General features: G+C 42.7%; 1 protein-coding gene across 3 annotated transcripts in view; it reads right to left on the bottom strand.

The window, feature by feature from the left end:
• ELMO1 (engulfment and cell motility 1) overlaps positions 1-15,260 on the bottom strand; it is a 548,078-nt gene extending 532,818 nt beyond the window's left edge. For 2 of the 3 annotated variants that reach the window (XM_037837088.1, XM_037837089.1), the window contains exon 1: positions 14,924-15,235. The gene's annotated coding sequence lies outside the window, so the exon portion shown is untranslated. Of the gene's footprint in view, positions 1-14,923 lie in introns of all 3 variants that reach the window. The other variant, XM_037837090.1, reaches the window with a different exon arrangement.
• Between the last annotated feature and the right edge of the window lie 8,432 nt (positions 15,261-23,692).

The raw sequence follows: 23,692 nt of genomic DNA on the forward strand, positions 1-23,692 counted from the left end.
AAGTGCTTCTTTTAATGCACCTTAGGTACCTCAGTGACTAGGAGAGAACTATAGGCAGACACATGAGTGATAGATACTTCTGCAGATAGCAATGATAATGGCCAACATGCTGGTTTCCTCCTCTGGAAACCTCCTTCCATCTAGGATAGATTTGGGCACAATGGAATGACAGTCAACAGTAACGGATGCCACCAGAGAATCAGGGCCTCGCAAAGCAAGTGGCCACTTGCGTACCCACATCTGCCATCTGGTCTGGCCCAAGCTCAGATGTTCCTTCAATCACTGTGACCCCAGGCAGGGCCAGTCTTCAGCAAAAGTGGGTACAATGAGAGTAACGCCCCAGGAACCCCCTGAACAGCCCTTACTCAAGGAAGAGGATGCATCTTCAAAGCTCTTCCAAAGGGGCTGTAAAATGGGCAACTTGCTTGCTAGTACTCCCCTCAATAAACATTTGTTGAGCACCTCTTATGGGCTCAGCACTGGAAATATCTGCCTTCACACCAAGGAAAAAGACATGAGTGTGACAAATGCCAGCACAGGGAAGCACTTACTGTGTCTGGGGAAAGCAAGGATTGATCCCCAAGGGGGAACAACTGAGCTGCATCATGTCAACCAGCGGAGAGGAGGGTACAGGCATTCCACCCCCACAGGAAGCCAAGTCCCTAACCTTCCAGCCCACAAATTGCCTGATGCCTTTCCTGTGACTTCTTTTCAGCTTTAAGCTTGCCCTTAATATTCATTTTAACCTGATTTCACGTGAGCAGGAATTCTGGGCTCTTGTGCTCACAAGGGAATAGCTGTGTGCCCCTCTCACAGTCTGAGTCCAAGCAAAATTTTAAGATGGGTGCCAGAAAAGGGGGAGCTAAAGGACATGCCCCCCAAACTAATTCTCCTGGTCTCCTGCATGTCTCTGAAAACCATCCCCGATTTTGGTAGTTAAGGACCAGGGCTCCCTTGTATAACGAACTCAGTCTTCTGCTCTGAGGGCAAAAGAGGTAAATCCAAGGAGAAGCCCAGGATCTCTCGTCCTCAAAAGGCCTGGCTTATCTGCCACCTTCCTCATAAACTCATCCAGGGCTTATATGAAAAAATCCTTATTAAACGGTGGCAAAATGAAAGATAAAACATCAGAGACATAGAGGGAGTGAGCTACAGATCTGAGGAAACAGCTGCATATGAAAAGATTAGGAATAAATTGGAAGTAGCTCACAGGATTTACAATCCATTTCAGAGGGCACTGCAAGAAATCCCTCCAGTATCGGGAGAACAAGTCCAAGTGAAACCCCAGGAAGGCAATAAAGAAGTTCCATCTCCTTCTGGTTGCTTGATAAGGTTTTACCTTGACATCTATCATTCTCTTTTCACTCCTTACCAGTTTTGAGGCCGATGTTTCTCAAAGTGGGTCCAGGACCACTTACCTCAGGATCACCTGAGGGACCAGTTAAGATACAGTTTCCTGGGTCCCTTGTGATTCTTATGCATCTTAAAGTCTGAGAACCACAGAACTAGGCACTTGATCATTCTTAAGTGGTCACAATATCCATGCTAAATCACTCCTTTAAATTCCCTTTAAAATTTCAGAGAGACACTAGTGGCTAAATTGCTTCTTTTAGAAATTGTCAGATTCTAAAAGTAGTAATAGTGCAGTCACGCCATGGTCAAATTTAAGTGATGTAAAATTTACACATTGAGCCAGGAGGAGGTTTTCAAAGCATAAATCTGACCATGTCTCTTCCTTGGGTAAAAACATCTCACTGACTTCCCATTGCTCTTCTGATGAAAGCCCAGATTCCTGGTCCAGCTCATTCCACTCCACCTCCCCACCCCCATGCCCCAAGCACTTCCCCATCCTCCTCCTCACTTCACAAGGCCTTCACATCTGCCAATCCTCCTCACTCTTTCCCAGTAAAATCCTTTGCCCTTTCCAGGCCTCCCTGACTACATCAGTTGCCCTCTTTTTTAGGCCCTCCTGCCATCAGTCTCTTAACCCCATTGCCCTTGGCACACTTTAAATCTTGTATTTATTTAGATGATCCTTTGATTAATGTATGTTCCCTCCACTAGTGAATAAGTAGGCCCAAGAAATCAGTAACAGGTCTATTTTCTTTTTCTAACAAGGGGGCTCATTATTGTCTATATATCACACATGGTACACAGCAGATGCTCAACAAACATTTGTTGAATGAATGAACAAATGAATTAAAGTGTATTTCAAAATCAAACCCCATAGGTCAATTTGCACCCCCAGTAGCATTCACGAATTTAAAATATACTCTGGTCTTCCCTAATGTAACAGCTCTAATGTGTGCCTGGCACCCCAAGAACTAAAGAACTCCAATATTTCCCCTCCCCTGCATACGATCCTAGATGCCATCTTTTGCATTTATCTTGTCAATTGGATGAGCCTAACTCTTCATTATACAATTTCTGGGTTTTGAAAGGAGAGTGAAATTCAACATTAAAACTGCCATTATGCCTTTTTCCTGGGCCTTGCACTGATCTGGTTGGGAAAAAATTACCTTAAAATCTATTCAATGTCTGAAAAATAAGTTTAAATAAAATGGGGGCCTGGGGATTTTCAGGATGACATCTGATATTTCCATACACCTTCTTACATCTTTCATTGTCAGGTCCAGGCACAAATTCCCAGACTGTCTTCATCAGACACTTTCAGATGGTAAAACTGTTCGTAGCATATTTGAAAAGATTCAAAATGGCCCTAAGCAATTTGGCAATAATTACAACACAATCTCTACTACTGTGGAACAATGCCTTACGGGGTACATAAAAGAACCCTCCATTACTGCACTCTTGCCACCTCTGTCCTTGCCAGCCATCCGCCATGGCTCAGGTAACAGTTTGCTGCCCTGACTGTGTTCTTTTACATGCTCCCGGGACAAAGTTCTTACAGCAAGTTGCTCCCCATCCTTCATCAAGTAGCACAACCCTCTCAACGCAACGTTCCAATATAGCGGATTCAACTGAGGCAAAATGAATTTGACAAATTGATGGAAACTTCGCAGCGGAAGAGTACAGCATGATGGCGTGCTGCCGTAAAGAGATTTTGAATCTATGTGACGCTGGGCAACCAGCCTCTCTGACAGCTACGTTTCACTATCTGTAAAATGGTGTGTTGGTTTGCCTCAGTGTTTATAACAAATACCATACAATGAATGGGATGGCTTAGGTATCAGGAATTTACTGGCTCACGGTTTCTTTTTTTTTTTTTTTCCTAATTTAATTTTATTGAGATATATTCACATATCATGCAGTCATACAAAGCATACATTCAATTGTTCACAGTACCATTATATAGTTGCGCATTCATCACCAAAATTAATTTTTGAACATTTTCATTACCACACACACAAAAATAATAATAAAAATTAAAGTGAAAAAGAACAATTAAAGTAAAAAAGAACACTGGGTGCCTTTTTGGTTTTTTTTGCCCCCATTTTTCTACTCATCCATCCAAACACTGGACAAAGGGTAGTGTGATCCACATGGCTTTCCCAATCACATTCTCACCCCTCATAAGCTACATTTTTATACAATCGTCTTCAAGATTCAAGGGTTCTGGTTTGTAGTTTGATAGTTTCAGGTATTTACTGCTAGCTCTTCCAATTCATTAGAACCTAAAAAGGGCTGTCTACATTGTACATACGAATGCCCATCAGAGTGACCTCTTGGCTCCTTCTGGAATCTCTCTGCCACTGAAGCTTATTTCATTTCCTTTCACATCCCCCTTTTGGTCAAGATGTTCTTCATCCCACGATGCCGGGTCCACATTCCTCCCCGGGAGTCATATTCCACATTGCCAGGGAGATTTACTCCCCTGGGTGTCAGATCCCATGTAGCAATGATTTCACCTGCCAAGTTGGCTTAGCTAGAGAGAGAGGGCCACATCTGAGCAACAAAGAGGCATTTGGGAGGAGACTCTTAGGCACAATTATAGGCAGGCTTAGCCTCTCCTTTGCAGCAACAGTCTTCCCAAGTGGCTCACGGTTTTCAGGCTAGAAGAAGTCCAACATCAAGATCTCGATCAGCAAGGCCTGCTTTCTCCTGGAGTCTGTAGTGTTCCAGAGCTAGCTGCTAGCAATCTTTGGGGTTTCTTGGCAGCTTGAAGCTTTGTCTCCTTCACAGGGAGACATCCTCTCCTTTTGTCTGCACTGTGACTTCTGGGTTCTCTTTATCATAGTCGGTTCACACCCACAGGGACACAGATTATGATTAAGAGCATTGTACATTGGGGCACATAATTCAATCTATCATAAATGAGTATTAGTTGGGTTAACATATTTGAAATCATTTTTTAAGTTGACATGTATTTGGTATGAACATAATTCTCCAGTGATTTATTGTAAACCTGTATTTCAGTACATAAATCTTTCATGGGTTTTTAAATGCATATTTGACATTGGATCCTATTTAAAGTTCCACATCAATCCTGATGTACAGGAAAGAGGTATCACTACAAAGTAGATGCTCTAGCAGATGAACAATCCATACTTATTGACCTAGCTGAGAGAAAAGAAAAGTGATTGGGAATTTTATTTTACACTGAAGATAATCTGTGATTTGTCAGGCACTAATCAAGGTTTGCATACGATGATTAGATAAGTGACTTTTCATGACTAGAGTAAGGGGGGCGGGGAAGTAAGTTTGGAGAAGTAGTTCCCATTTGGCATATTTCTCTCTCATACCCACACTTTTAGTGTCTAAAATGAGCTTTAATTTTTTTTTTCCAACTCACTCCTTAAAAGCCATCACTAAATGACTGTTTAATGGGTATAGGAGCTACAGCTTAATGAGCTGGCAAGACTGTGAGCTAGTTGTTTCCTTTCTGAAGGAGCATCAAGTAGAAAAGGCACCCAAACAAACTAGCGATAGCCAGAAAGGGAAGTAGAAATGGAAATAGGTGGCTTCTACCGTGGCCATAAAATAAAATGTCCAAACTGGGACAATTTTATAAGTGAAAGTTGGTACAATTAATGATGCTACATTAACAGAGCCACACTGGGTTTGCACACTCAGGGCGTCCAGGCATCCAGCTTTTATTCTTCGGTTTTTATCTCTGTTTTTTTATCTAAAGAGTAATTTCTAATCTGGTTGATAGTCCAAAGACTGGCTCAGGTTAAGGAAGAAAAATTAACACTTTACTACCACCCACCTGTCAATGAATAGCTCAGTAGGCTTCTACTTACAGGAAGGTTCCAAGTTATTCTAAAAGGTTTACAAAGTATCACTGGAACCACTGAGATTCCTTAACATGCTATATTAGCGTATGAAGCCCAGTTCAGCTGAATTAGATTTTGGCAAGATGCTCTTTTGGTAACTGGGGGTTTTCTTTCAGGGGTCCTATACTCACTGGACAAGTACAAACAGCCCCTGAAAGTTGGAGTCAAGAAAAGGGAAAGCGCCCCCAATCACTAACTTCCATTTTCTCTCCCCAAAGTAAAATAATAACAAAATGAAATAGTGAATCTTGGGTTAGTTCTAACTGAACAGGATATAGAGATGTATCAACAAAAGCTTTTATGAGAGAACCCAAAATTTCTACCACAGTACTGCATAAACTTCATTATGTCAGTTCTTTTAAAACACAATCCATTCTAATTCACCTTGAACTGTATTTCAGCAGTTGATTTCTTCAGCATCCTTGAAGAAAGTAGGTACAGAGCAAACTAACAGTCTAGCCAAGATTTAGGGAAAATTACCTAGGCCACTTAAAAGAAATGAAATCATAAATGCATGTCTTTAAATGATTTTAGCACACTATCTGAATACAAAACTGAATAGAAACTATTGAATTAGTAATAGCATTGATAGTAATAGTACATCCAACCCTAGGTTGATAGTGTACCATAGTTTATAATCATTATTACATTTAATCCTCTCAGCAACTCCAAGAGATAGCTATTTATATTTTCTCCATTTGGAAGACGTGAAAACTGAGACTGAGAAAAATTAACTTACCCCAAGTCACCCAACTGATGTAGTCAGAAAGAGACTTGAACCCTCAATCAACAAAGTCTGTGTTTATTTAGCTATAAACCTCAAAGACTCCTTCTTTTTTCTTATATCCCAAATCCAGTCAGACACCAAGATCTCTGATTCGTTTTCCATCACTGTCTGTACATGAACATCTCTTCAGTCCACAACCCTCCTCTTCTTTGCAGCGGCTCTGGCTCTCACTTGTATCCCAGCTGCAGGTCTCCAGAAGTCGTCTCCATAAAGAAAGTGGGTTGGCCCATTATTCAGACTGGAAAGTGGAAGCTGGGAGATCTGTCTTCTGGTTGCATTTACACAGCAAGCCCACTGCTTTACAAATTTATTCACTATACCAAGATTGTGTGTTTATTTGGGAAGGCCCACAATAGAGGAGCTTACAGCTCCCACCTTTCCTTGGCACCTCCCTCCTGCTGTAACCCCATCTACTCAAACCTCCATATTGCCTTGGGAGTTATATTTCTTCCAGAAATCAGATTGAGTCTTTCCTCGCTTAAAGTCCTTCTTTGGCTTTCCCTTCCACTATAGTCCAAATGCCCAGCTCCCAGCAGAGTTGCCACAAGGCCCCTCTCAGACTTTCCTCCCACCACCCTGATTGTCCTATTTCCTGAACACATCATGTTCTTCCTTTTAATACTCAGCTTTCCAGATCTTTCTCAAAAGTCACTGCATTTGTGCATTCCTTCCTCTGTGATCTGCAAATACAGAAACCCTACTTTTATCCTACTCTGTTATGACTATCTCTTAGTGGGTCTGTCTCTGACACCTTCCCCACCTCCAGGATTCTCATATGGAGTTGGTCTTGTTATGTCCACCCCGTTGCTTTGACAACAGGACATTAAATGCAATCAAAATGGGCTTCTGACTGACAGACTGACTGAATGAATGAAGCATTATGATGGGGTGTAAACCCAGGCAATATTTCAATTTGAAAATATTCATAGGCATTTTAACTGTAAGCTGCACATTTCTTTATAAAATATACTATAATTAATAAATAAACCTTTAGTGCCCTTCTCTCTTATAAATCCAAGCAAATGTTTCTCAAAAACACTCAATTGAAGAATGGGTAGTAATCGAGAAAATAGTTCTAATGAGTCAAATTCATTTCCTGGCAGTGGAGTAAGTCTAGAGATGATGGAAATATCCATTCCTTGATAAAAGTTTTGATTTAATGCGATTTGAACTGACTTTCCATAAAAGTGACAAGCACTAGGGAAAATAGGATTTAGCAGCTAATACAATAGTTTCTTTGCTTCTAAAAGACCTATCATTAGGAGGGCTGCATGAATGTATGTGTATGTGTGTGTGTGTGTGTCTCTCTCTCTCATACGCACACACACACTTATTATTAGTATATTAAAGAATCAGTCCCAGTCCCCAAAACCAAAATTCTTGAGTACTTGGTCACTTCCCACAGAATAGCCCACAGATAGAATAACTAGGGCACAGATTCATTCTAAAAATGCTATAAAAGTGGGAGGGGGGTGCACAGGCTGGGGGTTAGGAGTCAAGTAAAGTAGTCTTGACTTACTGAGTGTTATTGGAATTCACTCGTCATTCAGCCCAAAACATGCAATTCGACCCAAGCCCCTCCACTAACTCTACCTTCCAAGCCACATGCCTTCTGAGAGTCAAGGGGAAGCCAGTTGTGGCTATGGATTTGAATTAAAGAGCCCAAAAACAAGAAAAAAAATTATATTAAAAAGCATTATGCTTCAAAATTAAGGATAATTGCATGTAGCAGTCTGGAAAATATAGCTCATCCAGTACTGCTCATCCACCAGACCCCACAGTGCAAAACACCAGCACTCTAAATGCCATTTCAAACTTATAAAAAAAAAAAAAAAAAAAAAGGCACAAAGGGCGGAAGGAAGGGTGGAGGGTTGCTATGGTGCTATGGGGCTGGTAACTTTTAAGAAGGCTGCTGCCTTGGGGAGACATAGCTAGTACAACCTTGCAATATTTCTACATCACTTAAGCCACTAGATGCTGCTCTGTTCTGCTAAGCATAACAGAGAAGGTAAATAAAAGGTTGACAGCTAATTACATAAGAAAAGAAATGTGGTAAGATTAGGGCAGGAATCTAATGGACAACGTGTGAAAAGACTTTACATATAAGCAGGGCTTTTCAGGGCTTTTCGGCTTCTACCCTGACTTGCTGCTAGCACTGGTCACACTAATGGAATATCAATACCCAATACAACTAGCTGGGGTAGATTTTTAAAGCCAAAGGGGCATTCTACCCAGTTAACTCATTCCTCCACAGACATCTCCTTAATCTTGTGACACGAGCAGCTGAACGAGCCCAGCCCAGTTTTGTTACCCACCCTCCTCATTTCACTTATCTCATTCCTGTTATGTAAAGGCTACAATTAAAGCAGTAACCAGTGATCACAATGCAAAAACCCTGTTAGGAAACCAAGACATAAATGCACCAGGTAGCGTTTTCTCTTGTCATGGGGTAGCAGGAAGAAACATGTGAAATTCAAAGTTGAAACCGGACTGGGTTAGGAAGACAATGTCATATTATAGGAAGGGAAGAAACTAGAAAAGAAACTTGGAGAACAAAAGGAAATAAATGGACAGAAAGGGTGAGACCACCCATCTGTGAATTCCCCATCTTCTAAGCCTGAGCGTCTAAGGAATAAGTAAACAGACAACCAGGGCATTTCTAGAACACCTACATTGGCTGTGAAAAGTTTAGCCTGTCTGAGTGCACACAATTGTTCTTAACCTATTCAAGGAAATATAGCAGGGATTCTCAGCTGGGGAGGGGGGGGCTGGAGGATTTTGTCCCCAAGGGAACAACTGGCAATGTCTGGAAACATCTGTGGTTGTCACAACCGGGTGGTGCTACTGGCAACTAGTGGGTAGAGGCCAGGGACGATGGCAAACATCTTACAGTGCTGCTTCCACAACAAAGAATTAGCTGCCCCAAAATGTCAACAGTGCTGAGGTTGAGATTACCTAAAAGAGAGGGTCGACATAAAATGGACGATTGCTTGCAAGTAGAAAGATAATAGCATCAGAAGCCTCCAAATCACCCAGAGGAGAAACCATCCCAGTAAGAGAACTCCATCTGTGGTTCTCTTAGCTGGTGTTAATCTATGGGGCAGGAAAAGTACCAGAAGTGTGGCTGGCTGAAAAATACTTTGTGTTAAATGTATTTTGCTCCAGTTGGTTCCATGCTTTTGCTTTCCCCATGACTCATCCACAAGGAACAAAGTGTTGGCTAAAGAATATGTATCCATTCTCCTCGGCAAATATTCTCATTAATAATAAATTGCATTCTGATTTATGTCCTTCAGTATCACAGTTGAGCTTAGTTGATGGGCATGCTGTCCCTGGAAGCAGGATCCGCTGACTCTCAAGGCTAAGAAGGTTAACCTTGGAATGAGATATCCAAAAGGGGGCACTGACTCTGAAAAACTCTGCCTTAATGGTAGTGCACACATCCTTGGATGCTATGGTTCCTCAGTGCACATCTTCCTGAAACAAAGTCATCTCTAACACATACAAGAATAAGGAGGCTCCATGGACATTGCTTTAGCATCACTCTACGGGGGGTGGGGGATGGGGGTGGGCGTCCTGGGCCCCAGAGGCTGGCAAGTCCAGGAGAAGCAACAAGAGAAGGAATTAACTAAATTAGGCATCATGGTGCAGGGGAAAAAAGCAGCAGTGAACAAAGAGTCAGAAAATCCAAGTTTAAGGCTTGGATCTACGCTCCAGATACCCCTGCAGCATTTCATTCCTCTAAGCCACACCTGTAAAATGGGATAACAACCCTATGTTGACTAGTATGATGGTTCTCCATTATTTCCAAAACAGGCTTCAGGGAAGAAGGGTGTCTGCACATGGACAAAAGTACCGAATTGATCCTGTGGCTCCAAGCCCACTCAGGCAGTGCTTAATAAGGGCTGAAGTGATCAAGTTCCTTTAAACCACTGCTCCTTATCCAGCAAGTACAACCCACCTAACACACAGCAGCCCTGTATGTGTCAAGGAAGTAACACGTTTTCCAGTGTTTGCTACTGAGGGAAGTTTTGTTCCCTGAACTGTAAGAACTAAAATAGCCAAAACTGTAGCTTCAATTCCTAAAATTGTGGTTCCAATTATAATCGTGCTCGGATTCTGGAAATCAGTGATCGAAGGGGCCTGGAACATTGACTGAGGCTCATCATCTCCTTCTATTTATACATGTGACTAATTTCTCTACTCAGCACTATACCAGGTTGTTGCTGTGGTTAATTCTGTTTGATGAGCTAGCATTCTTTCTCCCACATATATTTCTATGAAATTTCACCCCACCTTAGGCCAGTGACAAGACTCTGCCCAAACTGCACCTCAATTATCTTGTGAAGGGTCAGAAAACATCCTGCTAAGCCACAGGCAGTTAATTTAATCATGGACCATGGTTGTGTTTTGCAGGGCTCAACTCAAGATTAGAAATAAATTCCATGTGTTAGGATTCAGACAACCTAAGTTATCCAGGGAACTGAAACATGCAACCAGTGTGGGCATGGTACATGCAGGGTTGTTTTGCTGGACCTGAACCCATCGTGCTAGGCCTACATGAAGGCTTTCACGGGCCACCAGCATTTCATGGGAGCCACACTCTGTCCTATGGTTGGCTGGCCTTCCTAAATCCTATTTTGTAGGCAGTGCTGAAGTTCTCAGCCTCTGTCTTTCCACTTTAGATATTCAGTCCCAAACCCAGGTCAGCTAAAACACTAATCTAATCACATATCCCAGCAGCCTTGCTGCTACCAGAAGGGATTACTACTGTCTTCGCAAAACTCTGAAAGTAATTAAAATCATGCATCCAGGGAATACTAAGCATAAGATAGGGAAGGAAAAGTTGGGCAGAGTAAATTTCCAAAAACCTCAAAACCTCTAAACGGGAACTTGGCAAGGAAAGTGTATATGCAGTGGATTTTATTCTAAGCAAGGTTAAAGAGTGAATGAAGTGAAAAACCTGCCACTGGGAATTTCACCTCTTCCAAGATGGCAGTATCAGGGCCTAGCACACCGTCAAGATCTATAAACAGCATGTTTAAAAGTTAAGTCAAAGGCTGACACGTTTACTGCATCTGATTCAACATTTGGAAAAGGCATCTCCTGCAGGGCTTTAAACCAAAGCATTTTATACAGGGGGGATGACTAAGTATTTCATAGACTATGATTGTATGAACCATTTTCATCAGAATCCCTGATGAGTTGGTTACAAATGTAGATTCCTGAGGGCCACAGAACCATTATTAAAATGAACATTTTTAAATTCATGACCCAAACTGAACAATACATTTTACATTAAGATTTGGCGTATGTTTTGTGAAATACTCTATTTTCCATTGTACTCTCTTCTATTTCATGTTTTAAACCACTGGTCTGGACCTACAAAATTGAAACCACGATCCACTCCTGGCTTGCAATCCTAAACTTGAAAAACACTAGTCTAGTTGATTAGAAGGAAGCAGAACTGGAGTTATGAAATTAGCAACAAACACTTCAGGCTTTGTGATGCACGTGGCATTTACTAATTCCCCACCCTTTCCATATTCAACAAAATGTCATATAAAACAAACTATCTACTTGGATGATTCCAGGTATTAAAAAGCAGTTTCAGGCTTCAGTTCTGAGCCTTTATGATTTCCACTGTCTTACATCTGAACAGGAAATGTTACCTCCATAGGAATGATCCCCTCCCCCCCAAACCTTCAGCATTACGCAAAATGATAAAGTAAGCAAAGCCTGTGCTCAGTAAAGTGCCTGGCCACGCCCCCAGCCACATCCTCTCAGCAAGGGCTTCAAAGCCCTCCCTTCCCCCTTCTCTCCTCACCCACTCACACCGAACACCCTAAGGGGGAAATTAGTTTTATCTTCAATTTTGTAATTTAATAAATCCATATGACTTAGTAGCATTTACAGAAGCCCCACATCTGTTTTTTCCCCTTCATTTTTCTTCTAGGCATTTCTCATCTCTCTTCTTCCCTGTCTCTGCTCTCTAGTTTCTCTCCTTCCCTTCCTTCCTTCCCTCCTCTTCTCAGCCTTCACTTCCATCTCCTGGAAGAGTGGGATATGACAATGGATGTCTGTACTCTGCTCACAGTAATGCCCTTCTTCCTAGGGGATTATTTCTTTGGCTAAAACAACACACACTTTGAAAAGACCTTCTCCGAGGAAAGTGATGAAACACCAGATCTGGTGGTTATGTGTTATTAATAAAGTGTGTTTGTTTTCAAACAAATTAAATCTCTGTCCATTTCCACAGTCTGAAACTCTAGGGTAAGAGTCTACTCAAGGCAGAAAAGAATCTGAAAGAAGAATGGCTGGGTAGGCAGTTAAGGACAGGGGATATAAAACTCTTGGCTTCCTACTTGCTACTGATGCTGGAATATTTTCCCGGTATATTTCCCTGGTGGGCCTCTCTACAACACAGGCATCTCTCATTGAGTCAGCCAACACATATTTACTGAGCACGTACTATGTGCTGGGGAACCACTCTAGGATTTGGAGATGTAAACAAGATAAGGCTTGTGCCCTCATGTGGTTTCCATTCTAATGGGGGAGATAGACAATAATCAAATAAACACATGAACATATAATTTCAGCGGGTAATAAATGCTAAGAGGAAAAATAAAGTAAGGGGACCAGCATGTACCTGTTTGCTACCTTATATGAAGTAGTTAAGGAAGGGACCCTGAAAAGCTGACATCTGGGCAGAAACCAGACAGAAGCAATGGAGTGAGGCAGCTGGACTTGTGGGGAAAGGCTCCTCAAGTACAAGCACTAGCATGTGCAAAGGCCTTGAGGCAAGAACTGGGTAGAGGAAGGTAAGGAGGTCAGAGTGGCTGCAGTTGACAAGGATGGAGAGATGAGATGGGAATGGTGGTAGGGGATGGGGGGGGGGAATATGGCTATCATCAGGACCACCCAATCCAGCAGCCTTATGACTGCTCCAGGTTCTGAGCTCCCCCAAACTCAGATCTGGGCCTGCCTCCCAGCCTGCCCCGCTCTTGAGTACTATCAAGCGTCTTGTTCTCCAGTTCCCTTCCCTCCTGACACAACCCTCATTGCAGGGTTCCAGCAACTCCAGGCCATTCCCTCACAATTTTACAAGGAGACAACCCATTCATCTGATAAAAAAAAAAAAAAAAATCTGAGTAATAAATGTAGCAGGAAAGAAGGTAACATGCACATTTAACTGCAACTTTGAAAAGACAGGAAATGTACCACGGTAAAGAGCAAAGGTTCAAAAGGTCTGCTATGGGAGAAAAACAAAGTCAGCTATGTGCCAGCAGGTTATCTGGACTCCTAACTTCTTTGGGCCTCAGTCCCCTCATTTGTAAACTGGGGGACAATTATCCTTGAAACAACCTTGGGAAACAGGCATGGAGGTGAGATAATATGAAAAACCATGACCCTAGGAGCACTGATGCCGGGCTTTGCAGGCTAAAAGTGAACAAGAGTGGGATCAGATCCTTCTAGTTTCTAAAGTCACACTCAAAGATCTGGTATATAAATACAGGTCATTAATTACCTCATTTTACAGAAGGTTAAAAAAGCAAAAATAAAACAAAACCTCAGAAATTCTTCCACAGCCCACTCACCCTACCCTCAAGTCACTGGTAGTGCCAAACTGGGAGCGTGGCACTACTCTCTCATGACACAACCCCCTGCCTTAGTTCTCTGAATCTTAACCATAACGAATTCGGTCCGCATCATTCATGGCTACGGTGCTGTGAGGCCCATGGTCCAGCGCGCGGGGCTTCCCAAAATATGCGCGGTGAGTTCAGGAGCTGTCCAGATCCCCCAGAGCCCGGTCACTACCCCGAGTTGCCAAGTCAGACCGCCAACAGCCCCTGCCCCGAGCTGCCAACTTCAAACGGCCCCCGGGAGGGAGAGGGTCATTTGGCCGGGAGTCCCTCGCTCCAGAAACCCCCGTGGCCACACACACACACACACACAATCTCGCCGCCCTGGCGCGCGCCCGCGGCACAGCACAGACTTCCCAACCACAAACACACGCGCGCACCCCCGGGCCGGCTGAGTTTTGTATTTCCTCTTCCTCAAAGCTGCTCGGGCAATCGTGGCCGCCCCTCTCCGCTCGGATCTCAGGGTCCCCAGCACTCCGCTGCCCTCCTCTCCGAAAGAGCGCCTGGTGCGTCCCCTCTCCATTGCTGGGATCTCCCATCGGAGCCCCCCGCCACCTTAACCGGTCTCAGCGGGGACCCCGGCGTGTCCCGGAGAGGCGGGTATTTACTAACAGTCACCCCAGGGCTCACAATTGCCCTAATCGGTACTTCTTTCTTCTCTGGCCCTCCATCCCCTCTAGCCCATCACCGCCCCCTCCCAGCAGCGCGATCGCTGGGGGATTCCCTCCCATCTGCGGGAGAAAACCTCGGAGTCCGAGCTGCCAGCGGTCTCCAGTGCAGCATCATAGCTTTCCGGGTCTCCCGCCCCAAGCCCCCAACCCCGCAATCCCCTGTTCCGAAACCCCCGCGCCAGCCGCACAGCCCTCCGGTGCCCCCCTCCAGCCGGCCCTCCCCGAAAGGTCTCGGCTGGCTCCCGGGCCCAGGGCCCTGCGCTCCACCCCTGGGGCACCCCACCTCCGGATTCCCCTCCATCCCCCCCCCTCCCCACTCCCACTCCAGCCTTCCCCTCTGCCCAGACTTCCTCAACTACCCTGCGCCCCAGCGCGTCCGCAGCTCTTACCCCAGCGGAGCGCGGCAACCACCCGCGCCGGAGCAGCGGCGCCCCCAGGGAGGAAACAAAAGTGTCACCGCGGCGCCTAGAGTCCCCCGGAGCAGGACACCTCCTCCCAGTCCCAGCCTTAACCCCCAGCCCCCTCCCCGGCCACGCTGAGGTCAGTGAGTGCGGGCGCGGCTTCAGCCCAGGAAACTTTACGAACCTGCCCAGGGTCGCAGGAGAGCGGCGGCGGTGGCGAGGGTTCACAGCGATTAGAGCACAGGAGACCCCCACCGAAGGGGGACTGGAGGCTCGGTCACCCAGCTCCGGACCGCGGTGGTATGGGTGGCTCTGCCTCTATCCCGTGCCCATCCTCGCCCTCTCTCGCTCGCTCGCTCGCTGGAGCACACGCACTTACACTCCGGGTCGGTCGGCTACTGCGCCGCCGGCTGCCGCTGCTCTCACTTCCTCTTCCTTCCTCCTGCTGGCCAGAGACACATTTTGCATCTGCAAGGCATCCCGAGATGTGCCGTGAACTCTCCTCCGGAGCGGACGCTGCGGAGTTGCCGCCGCCGCCGCCGCCGCCGCCGCCGCCGCCACCACCCGCACCTGCGCCCGGACGCACGTAGTTGGCGCGTCGCCTGCCGCCCGCGTCCTGATACCTGCCCACTGCACTTTTACTTAAGGAGGTGCCCACGACTTTTTGAAGTCCCCCTACTTAAAAAGAGGAAAATGTCAAAGACTGTGCACGCCTCAGATCTTCTATAAATAATATGCGTGTGGAGTATGACTTCTCCGATGAGCTCACACACTGCGTTTTTGCAGGCACTAATTAACTCCGTCATCCTCATAGCGCCACCTCCGGGAGGCCGAGAGCGCGTGGCATCTTTTTATATGTTTTCATTTTTGGTAACCGGCTCAGGATTTTGCGGGGAAACTTCGGTGAGCCCATTTAAAGCTACGTTAAAAGGGACTGCCGTGTGGGATTGGACGCTATGCCGCTACCCTTGGACAGCGTGGCAAAAATAACAGAATGATTTCCCCTCCACTCCCTAGTCATCCAGGCGTTTACCAACCCTGCAGTTGGAACCACAACGTATATTTCTAATCAATTAAGCCGTGATTCTCTAATTTGGAAAACTTTGCATAAAAGCGAGACATTCTACCCCTAATTTGATACTTAAAATAAATTATTTAATACATGCAACCTACTTGAGTCATGTTCAAAGCAAAAATCAAACAGGTTAACTCCCAGCATAGCTGGCAGGAGGGAAATGACAGTTGTTGGAAGGTGGCATGAGAAACACCTAACCTCTCAGAACTCAGAAATATCTACTTTTGGCTCCACGGGGAAAGGCAAAGGGAGTTGCTATACTTTCCTTTCTAACCGGCTGAGTAGACAAGCTGCAGGTGGGAAAGCATCAGAATCTAAGGTGGAGGGTAAAGCTGAAAGCTCCCCTTTAAGAATTAGCTCCCACCCCACACCCCCAGGAGAATTAAATTTTAACACTATACTGGCTGTCCTATAGCAGCCAAGAGCCCCCTGTGACTGCTTAGCACTTAAAATGTGACTAGTTCTGAAATGTTCAGACCTGGTATGAAAAACAAAATGTAAAATGCCTCATTAATTTTTATATTGGTTACATGCCTAAATAATATTTTAAATATACATATATATATATATATGTATTTACACACATATGTATGTCATATAAATTAAGTTCATTAGTTTTCTTTTTAAATTTTTTTAATGCAGCCACTGGGAAATTTAGAATTACACAAATGGCTCTCATTAGTACCTCACATTATATTTCTATTGAACAGTCCTGAAAAACCCCTTATTATATGCATAAATCCTGGGAGGCAGTGTTAGTAGCAAAAAATACCCGGGTATACATTGTTATAAGCCAATAACTGAAAGCAGGGTGATTCCAGGAAAGTAACTTCTCTATTTCCTCATCTGCCCAATGCAAATGATATAGTACTAACAGTCAACAAGGCAACTATTAAATGAAGTAATTGAATAAGCAGCCAGTAAACGGAGCCTTTATCAAGGATGCTATGGGACACTCGTAGTGATACATATGAATTTGATCCACGACTTTCAAGTTAAAGCATATAAAGGCTTTAACTTAGTGTGGGCATCTTGAGGGCTAAGTTAATGTTAGTTGTCATAATTGCTCCAAGAGTAGAGAGGGAATGCTTTTCCTGTTTGCAGAAAAATTGAACTGAAGTCTACCTCTCTGAAACCTTTGGTCCCAGTTCTGCCCTCTGGAGTCAATATGGAAATATGGAGTAAGTCCCATCCTTCCTCCAAGAGATAAAATTTCAGATCTTTGAAGGCAGCCCACTCATTCTACCTAAACATTCTTTTCTGAGGATTGCACATTCCCAGCTACTCCAACTCCCTTCATGAGATAGGGGTTCGAATCGCTCTCATATGCACCATCTTCCTCTTGAAGAAAGCTTGTCTCTGCCCTTTTTTAGAAAAATAAAATAAAATTAGCTGTCATGGAGATTAATTAGCTAAGTAACCACTAACAAGCACAATTAATACAGCCTTAGGTCCTGTCAGGTTTTTGAGTGTGTGTTTTTTTTTCTTCCAAATATCTCTCATTGTTGATCCAAGTGCAAGAGGAAGACTGGAAATTCCTTCTTGGATTTTACATTAGTCCATGTCTAGGCTTCTGGAGCTGGTCTTTCAGACCAAAGCCCAGCCTGGTGAGGGTTTTCTAAGTCTCTGGATTTCATTCAGGCATCTGCAGATTGAGTAAGAACACAAGGGTGGCAGAGGGCACCCAGGAGAGGGCTGTCTCCCCCCTGGTGGGGATCTACAGTTACTAATAGCCTCGTTAACTATGGCTGAACATCGTTTTTCCATTATATTCACACCTTAGAGGTATTGTCAAGGGGCTGGAGAAATCCACCTTCGCTCTGGGCTCGGCTGGCGAGTGACACAGGAGAGTGGGCAGTGTGGTGTTACCAGGAAAAGGCTCTATCTCGCGACCTGGTTGTCAGGTATAAATCCCAGCATTGCTGTTTATGAGATGGGTTATCCTATGCAACTTAAAGGCATACCTAGTTTTATTGCGCTTCACTTTATTATACTTTGCAGATATTGCATGTTTTGTTTGTTTGTTTGTTTAACAAACTGACGATCTGTGGCAACCCTGCATGAAAAAAAAGTCTGTTGGCACCATTTTTCCAACAGCATGTGCTCATTTAGATTCTCCATGTCACATTTTGGTAATTATTGCAATATTTCAAACTTTTTAATTAAAATCACATCTGTTATGGTGATCTGTGATCCTTAATGTTACTCTTGTAATTGTATGGGAGCACCATGTAAGACAGTGAGTGTAACTGATAAATGTTGTGTTTGTTCTGACTGCTCCATCAACAGGCCATTCCCCATTTCTCTCCCTCTCCTCTGGCATCCCTGGGACACCACAATATTTAAATTAGGCCAATTAATAACCCTACAATGGCCTCTAAATGCTGAAGTTAAAGGAAGAGTCACAAGACTCTCACTTTAAATCAAAAGCTAGAAATGATTAAGCTTAGTGAGGAAGGCTTGTCAAAAGCTGAGAGAGGCTGAAAGCTAGGCCTCCTACACCAAAGAGTTAGCCAAGTTATGAATGAAAAGGAAAAGTTCTTGAAGGAAGTTAAAAGTGCTACTGCAGTGAACAGATGAATGTTAAGAAAGCAAAACAGCCTTACTGCTGATATGGAGGAAGTTTTAGCAGTCTAGATAGACAAGCAAACCAGCCACAATATTCCCTTAAGCAAAAGCCTAATCCAATTGTTGACTAATTTTTTATAAGGACCCCAAATGCACTGCACTGGGACAAAACAGGCTCTTCAATAAATGGGGCTGAGAAAAGTGGATATCCATATCCAAAAGAATGAAAGAGAACCCCTACCTCACACCTATCTAAAAGTTAACTCAAAGTTGATCAAAGATCTCAATATAAGAGACAGCACAATAAAACTCTTAGAAGATAATATAGGGAAACATATTCAAGACTTAGTAGTAGGAGGTGGCTTCTTAGACCTTATACCCAAAGCACAAGCAACAAAAGAAAAAATAGATAAATGGGAACTCCTCAAAATCAAAAACTTCTGCATCTCAAAAAACTTTGTTAAAAAGGTAAAGAGGCAGCCAACTCAACAGGAGGAAATATTTGGAACTATATACCTGATAAGAGACTGATATCCTGCATAAATAAAGAAATCCTACAGATCAAAAACAATAGTGCAAAAGGCAGAATTATAAAATGGGCAAAAGATATGAAAAGGCATTTTCCAAAGAGGAAATACAAATGGCTACAAAACACATGAAAAATGTTCATCTTCACTAGCTATTAGGGAAATGCAGATCAAAACCACAATGAGATACTGCCTCACACAAATAAGAATGGCTCCCGTTAAAGAAACAGGAAACAACAAATGCTGGAGAAGATGTAGAGAAATTGGAACGCTAATTCATGGCTGGTGAGAATGTTTAATAGTACAGCCACTGTGGAAGACAGTTTGATAGCTTCTCAGAAAACTAGATATTGAGTTACCCTACAATCTGGGAATTCCACTTTTCGTTATATACCCAGAAGATCTGAAAGCAGTGACACGAACAGACATTTGTACACTGATGTTCATAGCAGCATTGTTAAAAATTGCCAAGAGATAGAAACAATCCAAGTGTCCTTTAACAGAATAGTGGATAAAAGAAAAAAATGTGGTGTGTACATATGATGGAATACTATGCAGCAAGAAGAAGGAACAAGGTCCTGAAACATGGCAACATGGATGAACCTTGAAGATATAATGCTGAGTGAAATAAGTCAGACACAAAAGGAGAGATATTGTATGTTACCACTACTATGAGCTCTCTGAACAATGTAAAATCAATGTCTTATAAAGTAGAATATGGGGACCTAGAGATAGAAGCTAGTAATGGGAGAATGATAACCTAATATGTTCAGTTATGTTAATGAGGGTGAATTTAAAGGTATGGGAATGGATAGGGGTGATGATTTTTTGTTAATGGGATTATAAGTATCAGAGCTGCATTGAAGGTGAACAGGATTGAAAGGGGTTATTTAAAGGCATGTATCCCACAGATCAGCACTACAAATATAGATAGGTGCTTGCATGATATACTTCTAAGGCATGACACTAGTACAGAGAGTTGACAACAGAGTAGTATATGGGAAAAATCTAAATATTACATACTAGGGACTATATAATTAACAGGAATACCTTACTAATACCACTCAAATACTAAGGACAAATAATTAAGGCCTGAAAAGAGCTATGGGGTGTTTTGGGTCATGAGAACTGTTTAAAATGGAGAGTGATGAGGATTGTACAACTAACTGATGATAATGTGAGATATTGATTGATTATCATGGGTAGAACATACGCTATGTGAAATTAGGAACCCCCTACTTTATAAGTCAAGCCGTTGATCCTGAGGCTTGCTCTTGTGAAACTTATGGTTGTAAAGAGGGGGCTAAGTCCACCTATAATTATGCCTAGAAGTCACCTCCAGAGAACTTCTTTTGTTGCTCAAATGTGGACTCTCTCTTTCTAAGCCAAACTCTGCAAATAAATTCATCACCCTCCCCCCAAAGTGGGACAAGACTCCCCAGGTGAGTCAGCCTCCCTGGTGATGTGGGACAGAGATTCTGGAAATGAGCCTGACCCTGGCATCGAGGAGTTGAGAATGCCTTTTTGACCACAAGGGGGAAAAGAAAGGCAACAAAATAAGGTTTCAGTGGCTAATAGATTTCAAATAGAGTCAACAGGCTGTCCTGAAGTTACTCCTATGCAAGCTTCAGCTAGATATCCCAAATGGCCACAGTACAATAAGCCCAAGTCAACAGTAGTTCCGAAAACCCTAAAGAATACCTGGGTCCCTATCTTAGACTCTATAAAAGTTTCACTCCCTAAGTTTGTTCTTTAGAAACTTAAATCCTCCAGAGAGCTCCTATGCCAGCTAAGTCCCCAAACCAAGAGGCAATAGCTTCTTCAAGAAAAACAACCAGTTGCATCCCTTTTTCCCATAATGTCAACACCCCTTTTCAACATGAACAAGTCAGAGTGGTCGCTGCCTAGATATCTCTGAAGATCAGGAAAGTGATTATATTAGAAGAAGCAACAGCAACAGACAAGTTAGAATTTAACAAAGGATTATGAATATTGAATCTCTATATAATTTTCTTTTCCATAGTTGCTAGGGTATTAGAATAGCTAGAAGGAAATAACTGAAATGGTGAAACTATAACCCATAACATTATTTGAAATGTGCTCTTTAAGCTACTTGTTAAATTGTAATTTGAAATTTATCACCTTTTTGTAAATATGTTATATTTCACAATAAGGAAATAACTGAATTATGGTACCGTAACTCATAACATTCTTGAAAATTTCCTATATAACTACTTGTTAAATCATACTTTGGAAGTTATCACCTCTTTGCATATATATTTCACAATAAGGAAATAACTGAAACTGTGGAACTGTAACCCATAACATTCTTTGAAATTTGCTAACTACTTGTTAAATTGCACTTCTATGTATATATATTATATTCCACAATTTTTAAAAAGCCTAATCCAGAGTAATGCTCTCTCTTCAATTCTGTGAAGGCTGATTGAGATAAGAAGGCTGCAGAAAAAAAGTCTGAAGCTTCCAGAGGTTGGTTCATGAGGTTTAAGGAAAGAAGCCAACTCCCTGACATAAAAGTGCCAGGTGAAGCAGCAAGTGCTGATGTAGAAGCAGCAGCAAGCTATCCAGACATCCTACCTAAGATAATTGACGAAGGTGGCTATACCAAACAACAGATTTTCAATGTAGATGAAACAGCCTTCTATTGGAAGAAGATGCCATCTAAGACTTTCATAGCTAGAGAGGAAAAGTCAATGCTTGGCTTCAAAGTTGATCTCTTGTTCAGGGCTATTGTAGCTGGTGGCTTTCAGTTGAAGCCAATGCTCATTTACCATTCTGAAAATCTTACAGCCCTTAACAGTCATGCTAAATCCACTGTGCCTGTGCTCCATAAATGGAATCACAAAGCCTAGATGACAGCACATCTGTTTACAACATGGTTTACTGAATATTTTAAGCCCACCATTGAGACCTACTGCTCAGAAAAAAAAAATCCTTTCAAAATATGACTGCTCATTGACAATGTGCCTGGTTACCCAAGAGCTCTGATGGAGCTGTACAACATGAATGTTGTTTTCAGGTCTGCTAACACAACATCCATTATGCGGCCCAGGGATCAAGGAGCAATTTTCAAGTCCTATTATTTAAGAAATACATTTTGTAAAGCTATAGCTGCCATAGATAGTGATTCCTCTGATGGATCTTGGCAGAGTAAATTGAAAACCTTCTCTTAAGGATTCACCATCCTGTAAGTCATTAAGAACATTCATGATCCATGGGAGGAGCTCAAAATATTAACATTAACAGGAATTTGGAAAACGTTGGATGACTTTGAGGGGTTCAAGACTTCAGTTGAGGAAGTCACTGCAGATGTGGTGGAAATAGCAAGAGAACCAGAATTAGAAATGGAGCCTGAAGATGTGACTGAATTCATGCAATCTCATGATAAAACTTTAATGGATGAGGAGTTGCTTCTTATGAGTGAGCAAAGAAAGTGGTTTCTTGCGATGGAATCTACTCCTGGTGAAGAAGCTGTGAATATTGTTGAAGTGACACCAAAGGATTTAGAGTGTTACTAAACTTCGTTGTTAACACTGTGGCAGGATTTGAGAAGATTGACTCCAATTTTGAAAGAAGTTCTGAGGATAAAATGCTATCAAACAGCATCGCATGCTACAGAGAAATCTTTCAAGAAAGGAAGAGTCAATTGATGTGGCAAACTTCATTGTTGTCTTACTTTAAGAAATTGCCACAGCTATCCCAACTTTCAGCATGCACCAGCCTGAGCAGTCAACAGCCATCAACATCAAGGCAAGAACTTCCACCATCAAAAAGATTATGACTTGCTGAAGGCTTGGAAGATGGTTAGCATTTTTTTTTAGCAATAAAGTATTTTTTAATTAAAGTATGTATATTTTTCAGACATTATGAATTGCACACTTAGACTATAGTATAGTATAAAGATAACTTTTATATGCACTGCAGTGGGATACCAAAAAATATTTGTGTGACTATCTTTATTGTCATATTCACTTCATTGTGGTGGTCAGGAACTGAAAACACAATATCTCCAAGGTACCTCTTTGAAAGGGTTGAGTGAGGATTAAATGTTACTGCATGTAAAATGCTTAGAACAGGGCCTAGCAAATAAAAATACTCAATATTTGTTAGCAATAGTTATTATCCACAACAGTTTTTTAATCCACAAGTCACATTAACCGGTTCCAAAACTATGGAAACATTTGCTCCCTCTATTCACGTATCAGTTGCCCTCTGCTATAGGGGAGAGAAAGAGCTATTACCACTATTTCTTTTATCTCCTGGCCAGAACCTGGGACATTCAATCATGAGGTCATGTTTTCATAGAGAGGAGGACCATTTGATGGTAAAGGTCAGAATCCAAGTGCTTTCTTTCACTTGTATTTCCAGTAAACTCACCTGGACAGGGCTTGGACTTTAGTGTGGATGGGACAGTCTCATCCATGTCTTGAGTGGCTGGGGAAGTAAATTCAGGATCACCTCTGCCAGCCCACCCATCTTAGTCTCAGGAGATTTAGGAGCAAAAGAGAATGGGGTTGGGATTGTTAGCTAAAGAATCAAAACTCACTTAAGACTCCCTCAAGTCTAAACTGCATTCCCCAACTGCACTTTTAAAAGAGAGCTTTGTGTTATTGATGGATGGAGAGATGTTTAAGGGAGTTGCCCAGATTTTAATACTTTGATACTGCATTTGTCATGTTTTTCTCCTGCTTTGTGTGTAGAGAACTCCAAGATAGGTGGGGTGGATGGTTAGGTTATCAAAATGTCACCGCGAACCCCCAAA

The sequence above is a fragment of the Choloepus didactylus genome, chromosome 5 (genome assembly GCF_015220235.1).
Source record: "Choloepus didactylus isolate mChoDid1 chromosome 5, mChoDid1.pri, whole genome shotgun sequence".
Taxonomy (NCBI): domain Eukaryota; kingdom Metazoa; phylum Chordata; class Mammalia; order Pilosa; family Megalonychidae; genus Choloepus; species Choloepus didactylus.